This window comes from Canis aureus, chromosome 11 (assembly GCF_053574225.1).
Source record: "Canis aureus isolate CA01 chromosome 11, VMU_Caureus_v.1.0, whole genome shotgun sequence".
NCBI classification, from domain to species: domain Eukaryota; kingdom Metazoa; phylum Chordata; class Mammalia; order Carnivora; family Canidae; genus Canis; species Canis aureus.
In genome coordinates, this window is record NC_135621.1 from 57,132,481 (window position 1) to 57,149,320 (window position 16,840).

General features: G+C 35.2%; 1 long non-coding RNA gene across 3 annotated transcripts in view; it reads right to left on the bottom strand.

Annotated features, from left to right (window-relative positions):
• The window catches only part of LOC144324127 (uncharacterized), a 325,737-nt gene that overhangs the window by 17,608 nt on the left and 291,289 nt on the right, over positions 1-16,840 (bottom strand). For 2 of the 3 annotated variants that reach the window (XR_013389540.1, XR_013389538.1), the window contains one exon: positions 13,854-16,789. The exons of the other annotated variant lie outside the window; for it this stretch is intronic. This is a non-coding gene — a long non-coding RNA (uncharacterized LOC144324127). Of the gene's footprint in view, positions 1-13,853; positions 16,790-16,840 lie in introns of those variants that run through there. 3 annotated transcript variants of the gene reach the window in all.

Here is a 16,840-nt window from a genome sequence, read left to right on the forward strand (position 1 = left end):
GATACAGCCACTTTTCTTAAGATTTTCAACAGTAAATGGGAAGTATGAAATTCTCAGCCCAAAAACTAAGTGGTTAAATCATTTGTTTTTCTAATACAGTAGGAGATTGTGTCTTTTATAGACAGACACCATGGCCATGCCATTTAAATTCTGCTTAGCAGCATCCTAATAAGGGATGTGAATCAATTGTGCTGTCCAAGGGAAGAGAATACAGAGGGGGCTGTGGCACGTGTGTTCCGCACAGAACATCTGACCTGTCTCTTACTTGCTTTGCTATCTTCATGTCTAACAACTTCTTGCTTTCTTGTGTTTCCTTTGATGGGGAAAAAAGGGCTACTTAACACACATAATCAATTTCAGGCTTTTATGGACATTTCTGAGAAATCCCTCTCATTGAGGCTATATATAAATGAATTTGTCTACTTTCACCATTTTCCCAAGTTCTGTGCTAATGTTTCGTTCTCTTAATGTCATCCTTGAAAATTATTCCTGTTCTTTATTCACTCCTTCTCATGAGAAGTTCGGATGTGGAATTATGCTTTGCTATTCACTACTATATTTGAAACTCCTAGAGAACTACTTCTCTTCTTTGTGGCTACATACATTCACATGGTCAGCTGACTGAAAATTGAAGTGCTAGATGGGCTTGGCAATTCAGATGCTATTCTTTCAGGGGAATCTCCCTTCTCATGAAGGCAATCCTTTTGGAAGTAGAGAGACACATTACCCTGTGCAATTCAGCTCACATTTATCCTTAGCTTAAAGATTGGTTCATGCCTAGAGACAGCTCTTCTGACAGTGAGTGACAGTTAGTGTCAGAAGTTCAGGAGGAGGTGCAGTAAGATAACTTAGAGAAGAAAATTGCACCGCAGTTCAACCTTTACAGAGCAAAAAGTGGCATCTCAGGTATTGAATGTGTCCAGAAAAAAGATAGGCTTAACTAAGTTTTATAATAAATCCAACATTTTTATTCTAATAAAAATGTTAGGATTTGTGAAATAACATTTACTCAAACAATATGTATTTTTTTGAGTACTTGCTCTTTGCCCTGTGCCAGCTATTATAAGGCTGCCAAAAAAAAAAAAAAGGCATAATAACTGGCCTCAAGGGAAAGAAGAATAATTAATACACTGAAATAATATTAAACTATAATAGATAAGAGTAAATAACATCTGGTATAGTATGGAAGATATCATTTATCAATTAATTCAGTACATATTATTGAATATATTGGTATGCCAATGTGCTTTAATCTTGAAAAATAGAATCTCGTTTGGCCTTTACGAAAATAATACTTTAATGTAAACTTTCATATGGAATATGAACTTAATCTGTATCCACATAGGTAAGACTTGGATGAGGTAGAGATGGAGAGGGGGTAAGAACGAACAATTGTAGGTAACATAAAATGTGTTCCATATGCTAATGTTTATTTCCCACAAATAACATCATTCAATCATAATAGTCCTGCAAGATACATTCTTTCCTTTTTTACTAATGAGGAAAAAAAAAGCCGTAGGAGAAAGATTTACAGGGCATATGTATGTTATCACATAGCAGGCAATGAAGAATGGATTAGAAGCCAAGAGGCAATAAATCGGTAACTACCACAACAGGTAACTCAGCACCTGATAGATTGGCTTTCTTTGGGTCATGTGGCTCCTAAAGCAAGAGCCTCTTTATTTTTTTATTTTTATTTTTTTAAAGATTTTATTTATTTATGAGAGACACAGAGAGAGAGAGGCAGAGACACAGGCAGAGGGAGAAGCAGGCTCCATGCGGGGAGCCCGAGTTGGACTCGATCCCAGGTCTCCAGGATCAGGCCCTGGGCTGAAGGCAGGCATTGAACCACTAAGCCACCCAGGGATCCCCAGCAAGAACCTCTTTAAAGGGGCATTTGGGTAGACAGGTAATATCATGACTGTTTTGTATGCACTTCATACGGTAAAAATGAGAATTATGTTTAAGCCTTTGGGATACATGTTAGTTTGACCGGTAGTTTGTTGCACCATTGAATAAAGTATCCTGTTTACTCAGGACTTTGTGGATTAAACACATTTTGTATTCAGTAATGGATAGTTTGAAACTTTGGCTCAATCCAAGTGACTTGAAGCCACTTGCTCAGTGACTAATTTTTTCTCTTGTAGTTATTCTATCCTAATTCATATATAACCCATAGAATTAAAGGTTTTTAGTTCCCGCTTCCCCTTACTTCACTTTTACCTGTCTAATGAAACAGGCTCCCTCTGGTATCTCCTACAGCCTGCTTCAGGAGGACATCCTACATATACAGTTTTCTTTAGAGGAATGTGTTTTCTATTGTAGATTAATTTTCTTCTGCATAACAATAATGAAGTTAGTAACAATAAAAAAACCCTAAAATTTCTACAGTGTTTATAGTTTGCCAATTATTTCTATGTACATTATCCCATTAGTAAGTCCACAATAAAAAAATAATTGGAATTGGAACCAAAAGCTTAGAGTTCCTTCTCTGTCACATACTCATTGTTTGAAGTCATTCAAGTTGTTTATGCAATCATGCTTAGTTTTGTCATGTGTAAAATACTTATAATAACAGCTGCCTGAATATAATACAAGGATAAATAGGATAAAATTTAAAAGTGCTTTGTAAATTCTAAAGTGTTTTACATATATGACTTATGATTGTCATTATTCCATGAATGAATATTTTACTAAGTGGCAAATTGAAGTGTATCTATATAAGTAATGTGAAAAGAAATTAATGAGATCAGCTACTGAAAGGAGACAGAATAGGAGAAAGGAAGAGAGAGGAAATTCAAATAATAAGGGATGCCAATGTTGATTGACATTCCTGGACAATGTTTGGAAGTTTCTATTTAACCATTTAATGAAATCAGGGAAAAATCATTTTGGCATCCCTTAAGGGTCCCCTAGGCTGGTGTATTGCTATGTCTTTTGAGAAAGTAGTTCTATAAAGTAGCAATTTATCTTTGTTATCTTTATTTTTTCATTGAGAAAAAAAATCTATCCACATTGCTTTAGAAAAACAATAATATATATAATATAAAAATAAAATAGAAACCTGAAAGGTTCTATATTAGGCATACTAGAATTACAAAGACATAGCAATCAAGACAATGTTGTACTAGTATAAAGAGAGATGTATAGATAAGTGGAGTAGACTGAAGGTCCAGAAATATATCCGTAAATCTATGGTTAATTTATTTTTGAAAAATGGATTTTGACAAATTTTTGACAAAAAAATCATGGTAATATATAAGAATTAAACTTATTCTAAATAATTAAATATAATGTTTAATATCATAAGTGATCATGATTATATTATACTTACAAAAATTGTAGACACTGTAGAGAAGGATCTTTTATCATGAAACCTGGTCCCTCTCCCCAGAGGGGAACATTATCATTAAATTTGGTCTTTAATATTCCAGATCCTTGGAAATTTATTTACCAACACAGACACATAGGTATACATACTATCATGCTATTGATATTGTTATGTATGTTAAAGGAACAAAAAATGTTGCACATTTGTGCAAATGAGCACTGTAAATTTACCTCATTCTTTTCTACACAGTATTTCATAATATAGATATACTGCAGTTAATTACATGATTCTTCTATTGGTAAACATCAGGATCCCAACCCACAAAAGTATCTTTATTACATATAATGCTTTAATAAAGGCTCTTGTGTATATCTCCTTATGAATTAGGAAGGTGTTTCTCTGGTAACAATATAGTAAAAAGGAATTTCTAGATGGTGAACTATGTGCAGTTTAATTTTAGAAAGTTATTTTCAAATTTTCTGAAGTAATTAAGTTAGTATATCCTCCCAGCTATGTATGAGAGATGACTGTCCCCACAGCATCCCTACTAATTAAACTAATAAAATTTTAAATTGTTCAAAATCTGATGGGTGAAAACCTACCTTATTGTTATTAATTTTCTTTCTTTGATTACTAATGAGCAGGAGTATTTCAGTGTGTTTGTTCTGTAAACTGCCTATTCACTACCTTTGGCAATTTTTTTCTCTTTTTTTAAGATTTATTTATTTGAGAGAGAGAGCATGTGTATGCAGGCAGGCATGTGCATGCAAATGAAGTGAGGAGGTGGGAGGCAGAAGGAGAGGAAGAGGGGCAGCTCCAGTGGCTCAGCAGTTTGGCGCCTGCCTTTAGCCAAGGGCATGATCCTGGAGTCCTCGGATCAAGTCCCATGTTGGGCTCCCTGCATGGGCCTGCTTCTCCCTCTGCCTGTGTCTGTTTGTCTGTCTCTCTTTGTCTCTCATAAATAAAAATCTAAAAAAAAAAAAAAAAAAAAAGACAAGTTTAAAAAAAAAAAGGTGAGGAAGAGAAAGAGAAGCAGACTCCACACTGAGTGGGAGCTGAGCTGCAGGGCTCAGTCTTACAACCCAGAGATCATGAACTGAGCTGAAATCAAGAGTCAGACATTTAACCAATTGATCTACTCAGGCACCCCACCTTGACAATTTTTCTGTGGGGAATGTATTTTTTTCTTAAGGACTCTAAGAATTCTTATGTTCTGTATTATTATATTCTGTTATATATAACATTATGTATAAGATTATATATATTTGTGGGGCACCTGGGTGGCTCAGTGGTTCTTTGGCTTAGGTGATGATCCTGGAGTCCTGGGATTGAGTCTCCTATCAGGCTCCCCACATGAAGCCTGCTTCTCCCTCTGCCTATGTCTCTGCCTCTCTCTCTGTGTATCGCATGAATAAATAAATAAAATATTTATTTATTGTAACCATTTAAAAAAATGGTTACATATATTTGTATATACTATTATATAAGCATTGCCAAAGACTAGAGTTTCACAGCTGGAAGAACCTAAAGTTCTATGCCATTCCCTTTCCTTTTATATTTGAGGTAATTAAGATGACGAGAAGGAAAATGTGTTCCCACATGTCAATAGTGAATTTAATGACAGCATCTGAGATTGAACCTGGATTTTTTTTTTTAAGATTTTATTTATTTGTTCCTGAGAGAGACAGAGAGAGAAAGGCAGAGGCAGAGATATAGGCAGAGGGAGAAGCAGGCTCCCTGCAGGGAGCCTGATGTGGGACTCAATCCCAGGACCCCAGGATCACAACCTGAGCCGAAGGCAGACACTCAACCACTGAGCCACCCAGGTGCCCCTTGAACCTGGATTTCTAAATGCCTGGGACACTAAATTAAGCAGATAACTTTGAATCAGTTGAATATAAACTTAGTTATAGATTACATTTAATAATCTGTTATCTAAGCAATAGAAACTTGGCTCACACAAATTTTGAAGTTGCAAAATTACCTGACTTAAAAGGCAGGGCATTTAAAATACTTCTTGAAATTAAAATAAACTACAAAAGAGGAAAAAATCAAATGATTTTGAAGAGTCTATTTTCAATAGTTCAAAGTGTTTTATCAAGTTCTAACCTGATGTCTTATCCATTTAAAGGATCAATTTTATTCTATTATTTTCAAAGGAAGGAAAAGTAATTTAAAAGGGACTAGGACCATCTAGATTTTTCTCATACTCCATAGAGGTTAGAATAACCCTTAACCTAGCAGGATAAAGCTTGGAATTAAAAGTAGTTTATACAAAGGACAAATATTCTCCATAGATTCTAATTTCTTTTGAAAGTTGCCAACTTACTTCCACTAGAATTTCTTTCTAGCAGTATTGTTGCTCTATATTTTAAAGTAACTTTGGGGAAAGAATAGAAAGAAAGCTGCTTAACATTCACATTGTTAGTTCAGTGCGATAAGTTGCACATTGTTTTGTCTGTTTTACTGAAGTTAAAACGTAGTTTGAAATTTAAGGGAGTTTTGAAGTTAAAAGGTAGCCAAGTAAATGAATATATCCAATGGCTAATACTAAAGTTATCATATAGCTTTCACATAAAGTCAATTAGAGAACATACCTATCATCCTTAATCACTTCAGTGGTTCACATCGGTCACTTTACCAGAGATATTTTGACATTTCAGAAGCATTGTCATTATTAGATGATTATAATAATAATGCAAACAACAGCTCTTATTTATCAAGGGCTTTCAGTTTGCATGGCACAGTGCATAACATGGAAACTCAATCAACAAGCTACTTACTGTAATTTGTATCATCTATAGATATGGAAGCTAAGCTGAGAAAAAACTAATAAATAGAAAAGCATTCTCTCTGTTCCTTTTGAATTCTGCAACTTGTCTGATTTACTATTTCAAATATCAAATATTCAAATATTTATTTCCTACCTTGTAGATTTCTACATTCCTCTGCTTTCCTCAATCCCTCATTATACAAAAAGCTGCAAATAGAACATTGCATATTTAACAAGTTAAACTCTTTATATTTAATAAATTCCTTCTGTGAAGATATTTTATTTTTTTTAAGATTTTATTTATTTATTCATGAGAGATGGGGGCGGGGCAGAAATACAGGCAGAGGGAGAAGCAGGCTCCATGCAGGGAGCCCGACGTGGGACCCGATCCCGGGACTCCAGGATCATACCCTGGAGTGGCCAAAGGCAGGCACTAAACCGCTGAGCCACCCAGGGATCCCCTGTGAAGATATTTTATAGAAGATAATGGCTTTGTGTTAAATATAAAAATATTCAGTATTAATAAAATCCATTTCAAATGTTATAAAGACTATAGCATACGCTGATAGGATTTTGGTTTATTTTGGTAAAGAATATACTGGAAAAAAATAATTTCTGAATGATAGTTTTCTTGGTGAATATTGTTTTCAGTAACAGAATACCTAACATGCTAAGGCATATGCATATAGGGATTTTTTGGTTTTATATAAGAATTTATGAGAGGTAAGTTATTATTGTAATTGACTCCTGCCTCCTTGCAATGTCTTTGCTTCTCCTTCATGGTAAAGGGAGGAAAAACTTTCTCAAGCCTCTGTAGATGACTCTTACTTAGACCACCAAGGCAGATGGGAATGAAGAAACCCATTGTTATAACCTGTTTCAGCCAAGTATGCATGATCCATCACCTGGGGCTACACTAAAACCAAGCATGGTTCTGTTAGCCAGGAAGAAGTGGGGGGATAGATGTCTCTCAGAGAGTTCTCTTGTTCAGAGTATTCTGACTATATACCAGCAAAAGAAAAGCATTGTGATTTACAATGCTAAAAGTCAAAAACAAGACACATATTATAGATACCACACTGTACTAATACTATAAATACTGTACTAATACTATATACCTATCAGAGACAGATATTCTTGAGTTAAATAACTTTGGACAAACTGAATTAATCTAAATGAGCCATAGTATTTATAGAAACAAAAGTACTTGCCTTACAGAACACAGTATGAATCAGGTGAGCAAATACATATGCCATTCGTGGTATCTATTACATGTTTGCATTATTGAAAACCTAGATGTTTAGATGTTATAAAAGACTTTAAAATTGAATAAAGGCTCAAAATCAGTAGATGACGATATGGTGCTCGACTAAAAGTCAGATGTGAATATTCCCAGTCGCTATGACTTCTCCCCATGAAGGACCCATAAAGGACCATGTTCCTTTTATCATTTAGCTTTACCATCTAAAAATACCTTATAATCATCAGCATCTAGCTAGTACAAGGAAAAACAGAAGACAAAGAAGACCACTAACTTCCTAAAAATTTTAGCACCCCAAGTGATACAAATTGATTTTGACCAGAACTAGTTACATGGCTACACCTAGATGTACGGATTTTCTGGGAAATGTAATCCTTGCTAGATAGCCACCTCCCAGAACATATATTCAAGAAAAGGGAATACACATGTTGATGGCAACTAGTCATCTCATCTGTAATGCTTAGTAATTTTTAGTGGTTCCTTTAAGATGTATATTCCTTTCTTACTGAACTAGATTCCAATTGAGGCAAGCAATATGAACTACTAGGGATGATCACAGCCTGAGTCATAAGGGTAGCTAATGAATATTCACATGAACATAGTTTATTAGTAGTTTCATCGACTCAAGCTGGATTGCCTGAATCCGAATTCAGACTCTACAAATTCCTGGTTGTGTGATTTGGGGAAACTTACTTAACATCAGTTTCTTCCCTCTTTAAAAATGAGGATAATAAAGTTACTTATTCTATATAAATTGTTGTGAGATTAAATACGGATGTATTTGAATAAAGCACTTAGAACAATAGTTATTGACACATACATACTGTATACTATTTACATTGAATTTTGTTCCATATATACTTGTGTATATACATATATACATTCCCTCACAGATATAAATATGTAATCAACAAAGTATGAGGGGAAAAAACAAAGTTTAAGAAATAATGAGAATCATGTTAAATAGTATTTGTCTAAATGTATTTACTTAGATGATGGGAACACAGAAAATCTTCAGACATGTGGAATTAGAATGTTAAGGACTAGTGCCTGCTAGACTGGAGGGGTCAGAAAAAGGTATTGGAGAAGGCGGTTTGTGACAGAGTACTCTGCAGCCAGCCACACAGAGTTGCCTAGGGAATGGGATATTATGGCAACAATCTCTTGAAGAGGAATGGAAAATAGAGATACAGTTTAAAGAAGAAGATATTGTTGGATATAAATTGGATCACATATGAAGGAAGTAAAATGCCAAAGGAATTTTTTTGAAACACTTTTCTTTTTTCACTGAAGGGAGAAAATAAGAGTATATAGGAAAATGGGAAAATTAAGGCAACTTGTAATTAAGAACTACAGACAGTTATAAAGAAGCATTGAGGACCTAGAATTTGAAATTGTAAGTGAATGCTGAATGAAAATCTTGAAAACCACCTATAATTAATGATGATAATCTTAGTAAACTCATCATCTATAGTGAATATTGAGTAAAATGTATCTCATATAGGAATCACATAACCAGGTACATCTAGCTTTTAAAAAAATAATTCACACAATTCTTTCTGCTGATAAGGAAATCAAGATCAATACTTTGTCTTCTCAATAGTCAGCTATTTCATATTAAAATGAATAAAAAGTAATTATTAAAACAAAGAATGTGAAGTCAGAAAAATCTGGCTTTGAATATTGAGCTCAAAACTTGCATATGATGTGGTTTGTTACTTAACCTACATATTTTTATGATCTTCTATCCTTAAATTATCAGAAACTCTTACTAAAAATGTCTGGAGCTAAAATGAAAATTAATTGATCAGGGCAATATTTTCAGAGAGAAAGTAAAAAGAGAGTCAAGTACCACAATCAAGGATCCAGATTCTCCTGAATTTTCTACTTAGCCATCTTCCCAGACCTGCTTTTTGTCTTCAGACTGTCTTCCCAACCGTAAAGTTGATGTAGGTTTCCAAGGCTTTCATCCCCATACACCAATGTGAAAAGTTGGAAAGGAGGCTCTTTTCTTCTGATCACTTTTAAGAGTAAAATTTCCCAGAACTCCCCAGAAGTTTGCACCTAATGTCTCATAGCTAAATTATATCCCTTGTGCAACATCACTAGCAAAAGGAATGGTAATACTATGATTGTTGAAAAATAACTCAGTTTCCCCTGGAGCATAGAGCCACTAGATAACTAACATCAGGGCACCACTGATGTAGATCTAGGGACATTTGGACATGGCCACAGTCTTTTGACCTATAATACATTCAACTTCAAAAAATATAAATATTATAGCTTCTATAGTTGAAACTATAGTTTTGAAAATATATGGAACTCTCCATAATTTTCACTTCCTATAATCTACAGGAAAAAGAAAAAGAAAAATCTATTCTATACCTCTCCCCCAACCTCATACCTGTAAGTATCTTATTCAAAGTTCCTTTAAAGGAAAAGCAGTCTCTACATTTTGCTTCACTCCCAGGGAAGAATATGCCTTTAAATTATTCATCTAAATCTGAGGGAAAGAAAAGGGAGAAACACACACCAGGCTTCCTGTCTAAGTTCAAATCCAGTGTGTAAATGTTTTTGATTTATACCTGAATCATGGTTCAGAAAGCAGGTTAGTAATAAATGCAAAGTAATTGCTCAAAGTAATATAATGCTATTAGCCAGGAAGCAAACCATGCTGTGGAAGAAGACAGTAGAAGCCTCTCCTGCTATCTTTGTGAGCAATATCATCTAGCTTGAGCAATTCTTCTTTCTAAAAAAATTGGATAATGATACTCTTAATTCCAATGCTTTAAATTATTCATCTGGAGAAGTGTATTTTTCCCCTCGTTTAGCAAACCCTTAATTGTCCTCTCCAATGGCAGCAGCAATATATGCCAGCTTTTTTGATGAAAATAGAAGCTACTTTGAAATTCTTCTGGATAATATTGAAGACTTTACACACATTTTGGATTCTGGCACCTGTTCTGTTCTTATGGTAGGTGGGTTTTGTGATTTGGAGTGAGTTCTAAGTGTTTGACTTGTCTTAATATTGGGGATGACCTATAAACTGGAAGGTGTTTTAGGATGGCTGATATCTCCCTGTATGCGTGTGAGTGTTTTCAAGCCTGGTAAAATCCATGTGTAGGACTAAGGAGCAATGCGAAGAACAACCTGAAGAGCACTACAAAGACCTGCGTGTGTTTAGATCAAGAGTTTAGTTTCTAACCCCTATAGATTTGGGTGTTTCATGTCTTGAGGGGAAGCTATTGCCAAGTTCTCATTTTGATAAATTCATGTTGTTCTGAGCAACCTATAAAATGGCCATGAGTTTTACCTGTGTTCCTCACAGGAAAAAGAAAGACATCAAGCGTTGAAAAGGGAGAGGGCAGCAAATAGAAACAAATAAAATGTAAGCTATTATTTTATTGCCTTACAGAGACAGAATGTTTTGCTATTGTGTGGATTAAATATACCACTAACTCTTATCTTTGACTCTGAGCTTTGCCTTACCACATGCCATTCTGAATCTCTGAATTATATCTGTTATGTACTATGTCCCTCAAAATTAGGATCTCCCTGATATATAAACTGGTATATTACACAAGAACATCAAAAGGACAGGGGCACCTGGGTGGCTCAGGGGTTGAGTGTCTGCCTTTAGCTCAGGTGGTCCCAGAGTACTGGGATTGAGTCTTTGGACTCCTCTCGAAGAGCCTGCCTCTCCCTCTGCCTATGTCTCTGCCTCTCTCTGTGTGTCTCTCATGAATAAATAAATAAAATCTTTTTAAAAAATCATTAAAAGGACAAATGAATGTGTATTAATACATATGATCACCTGCAGAGGCAGATGAAACTTTCACCCAAAATTTGGTTTTTTGGTGTCAGGACCTAGGGCACCACATACTCATCAAGAGTGACGAAAAGGTTTATCACTTACAGCATTAAAGTCTCTAGAGAGAGCAGGGTAGGCCTTGCAAAGAGATCCAAATGGCTTGAGAGAACAAAGAAAGGAGGCCAGTCTGGCCTCTTACTGTGGCTGTGGGTTGGAGCTATTTAAGAGATTACAGTGCATAAACAGGGGTTTTCATGGTTTGAGTCTGTCACCAGTGCCAAAAGGGGAACCTGGGCTTACTTGCTAGATTGTCAGATGTGGGGCACAAGGGGAAGAAGAAAGAGTGACACTGAAAAGCTGTTTACATCAAAAAATGGAGTCAGACTCCTCATTGCACAATATAAATATGGAAAAAGATTGGTTCTCTTCCTTTATAACAATGAGGAACAAATAAATGGATAAATATGGTTGACCCTCATCATTCATGGTAGTCATAGTCTATAAAGTCACCACAAACTCTGAATTAGTGGATATTGAACCATTACACCTAGGGGAAAATGTACAAATAAGTTCCTGAGAGCCTCTGGTCACAACAGACTGAGAACTACACAACCTTGTTTTATGTGTTTCTGTTTAAAGACACTTTATTTAATATATATTATTGATACATTAATACTGAACTTGGGGCCAACAGTACTATAATGCATGCCTGAATTAAGCTTAGGTAACACATATATTTTATCCATAAGGAATATCACAGCCTTCTTGCACCTAGGAACACTACACAAAACTTCAGCACTTTGCTTGCAGGCCATTTGAAATAGCAAAACCACCAACAAAAAGTACACATTGTGAAAAATTGATATTTAATAAATCATATAAAGGACTAGTTCTTACAATGTGAGAGCTGAAATAAGGCATAGCATTGCCTTATTTGACCGCTGCTGGAAATCTTTGCGTCAGGCAACAAATTTTCCACCATTCTGTGCATGTCCACCAATAACCCCACACGCCCCATGTATTGAATTTAGGGTTACAAGTAAATTTTAGCAAATAGGCAAATTTGAAAATACGGAATCCATGAGTAGTGAGTTTTTAGGATGGCTCATGGTAATGAATGATTATATATTTTTTAATTGAGCCATTTCAGAGAAGATGCACCCATTCTTTCTTCTTTCCATTTGTTGTTGTTTTTGCTTTACTCAAGAAGTTTCAGTAATTCTGAATAAGCAGCATGGTGAATGGAATCATTTCCAACTGGTGGGAGAAAAGCTTTTGAGTAGTTCCCATGTAAAATCACTCAAATCATTCTGTAGGTCACTGGCAGTTTAACCACTGATGAGACATGGTGTAGATTTTGAGTGATAATAGATGTATTAGAAAAAACACAGGCTAAAGAATAAGAAAAAATGGGTCTACATTGCAGATGAACTGTTTACCAGTTGTGTAATTTTAGGCAAGTTATTTAATATCTCTAATCTTCCGTGTTCTTACCTGTAAAATGGAAATACTACTTACAGTACATCTTAGTGTTTTTGTGAGGATTAACTCAGCTAAATTAACACACAATATAAAGGAGTTTTATCACAGAGAGGTATGTTTAATATTTTTAAGCTAGCTACATTAATTTGAGAAGTATTTTTCCACCCACATTTTCTTGGTGAAATTATTAGTGGCTCTCTCTTTCACTCTTAAAATGTCCTGGTTTGAATAATGCAATCACTTTGCTCTACCAAAGAACTAGCAAGCCTTGTCTGAGCTCTGTAAGAATAGTGGCATTGGTCAACTGTTAAGTAGGTCATCACCATGGCATAGAGAACACAAAGCACATTGACATGATAGGATTAAACAATTTGTGGTAGGTCAGATTTTCATTCTTTATTCCACGTTTATGAAGTCCAAACCTATGGAAACCAGTATAGTCCTGAGAAAACTGGGATAAGTAGCCACATGAAAGAAAATATATTTCCTATGACTAGATTCGTCTTTTACCAGGTTCAGCTTCTAGGAATTAATCAAAGTTGAAAGCTGTTTACGAGTGTTCAATTAAAGCTATTTTATAATCAGTCCCTCTGGAAAGAGAAACCGCATTGGGTATCAGAAAGAATCTTGCAGTTGATAGATTTTGTTCAATAGTATCTTTAGAAGGTAGGTAAAGTGTTTGGTTGTAGTGTCTTTTCTAGGTTTTACAATCAGTTGACTGTGTCTGCTTCAGAGGGGAAGTTTTCCATTTTTGTTGAACACTTTTCTTACCATACTGAGCCAATGAGTTTAGAGATTCTATAAAGATCTCAAGGCATTAATTATATAGATGAATCCTCTTTGGGGGAACATAGGTTTTGCTGTAAAGAAAGCTTAGCATTTTAGAAGCTTTTGGTTATGACATTTGATTAACATTTTTAGAAAATTATTCCATGACAAAAGAAAACAAAATATATTTCCAATTTAAACAGCACATTGGTCTCAAAAAAGTGAATTATTTTTTAAGATCAAGTTATTAAAGGGATCTGCAAAATGAAGAGCATCTAAAAATAGCAATAATAAAATGAACTAATACCAGCATATTTATTATATATTCCATTAGGAGGTCTACAGTTACAATGAAATGTTTCTATGCTATATAAATAGTGATAATTTTTAAAATAATGTAGAGGAAAATTGTGTATACAATGTGCTATTTAAATTACAACCCCTAAACATTATATATGTATTTTTCATGGAATCATATACATATTAGATTTTTTTGATAAAATACTTTCTAAAAACAAACTTAACAGGTAGTGTAGCTATCAAATAAAGAACATCTACTGACCTCATGGGAGAAGTTCCTTTGGAGAGCAGACCATATTGAGAAGAGAGGCAAAACATTCTTTAATTTTAAGGTATTTATTTCGTTAATGAGTGGCCTGAAGCAAATTTGAAAAACTTACCTCAGGATTTGGAGGGTAGCACTACAGGGTTGGTGCTCAGAACATTGAGGACATGGTACAGAATGAGTGCTCTCTCTAGTACTTCTGAAGGAAAATACTAAGGCTGGTACTAGAGTTGCTGAAATTCAGACACTCAAGACTGGAAACAGCTGTTGTTGCTGATACCGATAGGGGTAGCCAACAGAATGGACATCCTTTCCTTGTACCACGTTGCTGCCTTCCTCTGGGAGCTCCTCATGATAGAATCTAACCAGTGCTTAACTGGAAAATGAGTCTGACATGTGGCTGGATCACAGAATGACAGGACAGGGCAGACTATAGAAAGTGTATTTATTGCTGAGTGACAATGGATAATTGACTGGCACTGCTTTGTAACTCATGTTGTCAGGACTGGATGAGACAATGTGTGCAAAGTGCTGTCTCTGGCATATAGTTGATGCTTAATAACTCTAGGGGGTGTAACTAATAATGAAATACTTAGCAACTATCTATAATGCAAAGCACCTTAGTAAGTCCTGTGGCTGACACACAAGTGGCACATAGCCTATATTTCTATCGCTATTTAATAAACTACCCTCAAAATACAATGGCTTATAACAACAGGCATTTTATTATATCTCATGAATTTGTAAGTCTGGAATTTGAGCAATACCCTGATGACTGGCTCTTTTGCTCTACCTGTCTATTACCAGAATCACTTGATGGTGTTCAGTTGGTGGGAAAACCATAAGATGATTTCACTTATTTGTGTGGCACTTTGACAAGAAATGTTTGTAAGGGAGAAAACAGTGGAGTACGAAGAACCATGAAGAAAATTTGGGGCATTATGGAAATACTGATTATCCTTATTGTGTTAATTATTTTATAGATGCATACTACTTCAAAACTGATAGCATGTTATATGATTACACGTCATTGGATATTTTATTACGCTTCAATTATTCTTTAATACAACTTTTAAATAAAAGCTGAGAAATACTAGACATTACAAAATCCCAAACAATCATCAGAATCTCTTTATTTCTTAACTGCCTGACACATTTCACTGCTTTGCCCACATTTTTTGGCCTCACCACTCTTTGATCCTCCTTTTCATATGACAAACAATTTTGTAATATTAGTTTTTAGAAAGATAGAAAGCTAAGTCCGTGTTTTCTCTAGAATGGTTAATCAAAATCAATTTTGATAGTATAAAAGAATTTCTTTTAACTTCACAACTCATTATTAAGAATCTAAAATTTTTTACATTAATTGGCATATTTGGGGAGAAAACTTTCTTTCATCTGTAACTTCATGCAGACCTATTTGCCATTTTTAGAGCTGTTACAGGTTTGTGACCTACAAAAACAGAAGTTCTGACAAATCTATTTTGTGTGATTGTCATCATAAAGAAGAAAATATGTGGTGTATTATAATCACCTGTGTTGCATTATATGTATATTCCTGACAGAAGAGAATTTCAATTTTGACTGGATATTGATGAGGAACACAGGTGAATAGTCATCTTATAGTTTCACACATCTAACAACTGGAAAAATTCTCCAGAGAAGGCAAGCTCCTGGGTCCCTAAATTTAAAACCTTTCTTTCTGCTCCAATAACACAGCTTTTGTTGCTAGATAGCATAGGGTGTCTTCATATCATAGAAAGACCTCTGGCTCTGCGCCTCCTTGTCTGGCACCTCATAATACCAGATGAGTTGACTCAGTGTGTGCTATGAATATTCCTGGAAATGATCTATGGAAACTATCATGTGAGGACTACTAATAACTTCGCAATATAAGAAAGTGACTGCAAACCCCATAATATATTCTGTTAAACCCAAGCCAAGTTTATGTCTATCACTTACTCAACTCTGATCACCAAATCTTAGAAACACTTGGGGCTACTCCAAAGTCATCTGACACACAAGGAGAATGGTGATGGAGAAGAGATAGATATCAGTGGTACCCATTTGTGGTTAAAATACCTTAATTTTGCAAGATTTACATATATATTTTATAAATGTGTGTATATACGTGTATGTGATGAATTATTTTAAAGCTATCTATTCTCACATACATCTTAGACATTGTTCTGTATACTTTGAGAAATACATGTATCCTGGGCTGAACAACTGGTTTCCAGAATCCTATTGGACATAAGCTAGGTCAGATTTGAGCCATAAAAGGGAATGAAAAAGTTTGGATTGTTTTATGTGAGCATTTTATACACCAAAAGGCTTTAAAGCTTCCATTTATTCTTAGAAGGCCCTCTTTTGTCTACACTCACATACACATACCCTACTGCGGAGAGATATAGGCTCACTTGAAATTAATCTTTAATCAGACCTTATTTTTAAGCAAGAAAAATGTTGGTGGACTTAAGACCGTGAATTTCTTAAAAGAATTGACAGAACAGGAGTTACGCAGCAACAAGGACTATAGAGAACAAAGAAATCTGCCCACAGAATCAGGTGGTGCACACACTGCTGCTGCTAAGTCCTGCACTCAGCTTGCAGACCTGCCTTATCTTGTTGCCTAACCCTGGATACTGCTATTGCTGCCCTTGGAAATTCTTTGATGCTGCTGCTGCTATTCCTGTCACCTGCATCAAAGTATATTCCCCGTGGTGCATTCTCCTGTTTGGTGACTCTCTCCCAGTTCCAGGCTCAGAAGTAGTACATTGTGGGTTGAGTCCTCATACCTGTGATACAAAGGAAATGAATAAATGTGCATCTGGCATTTTCAACATCTG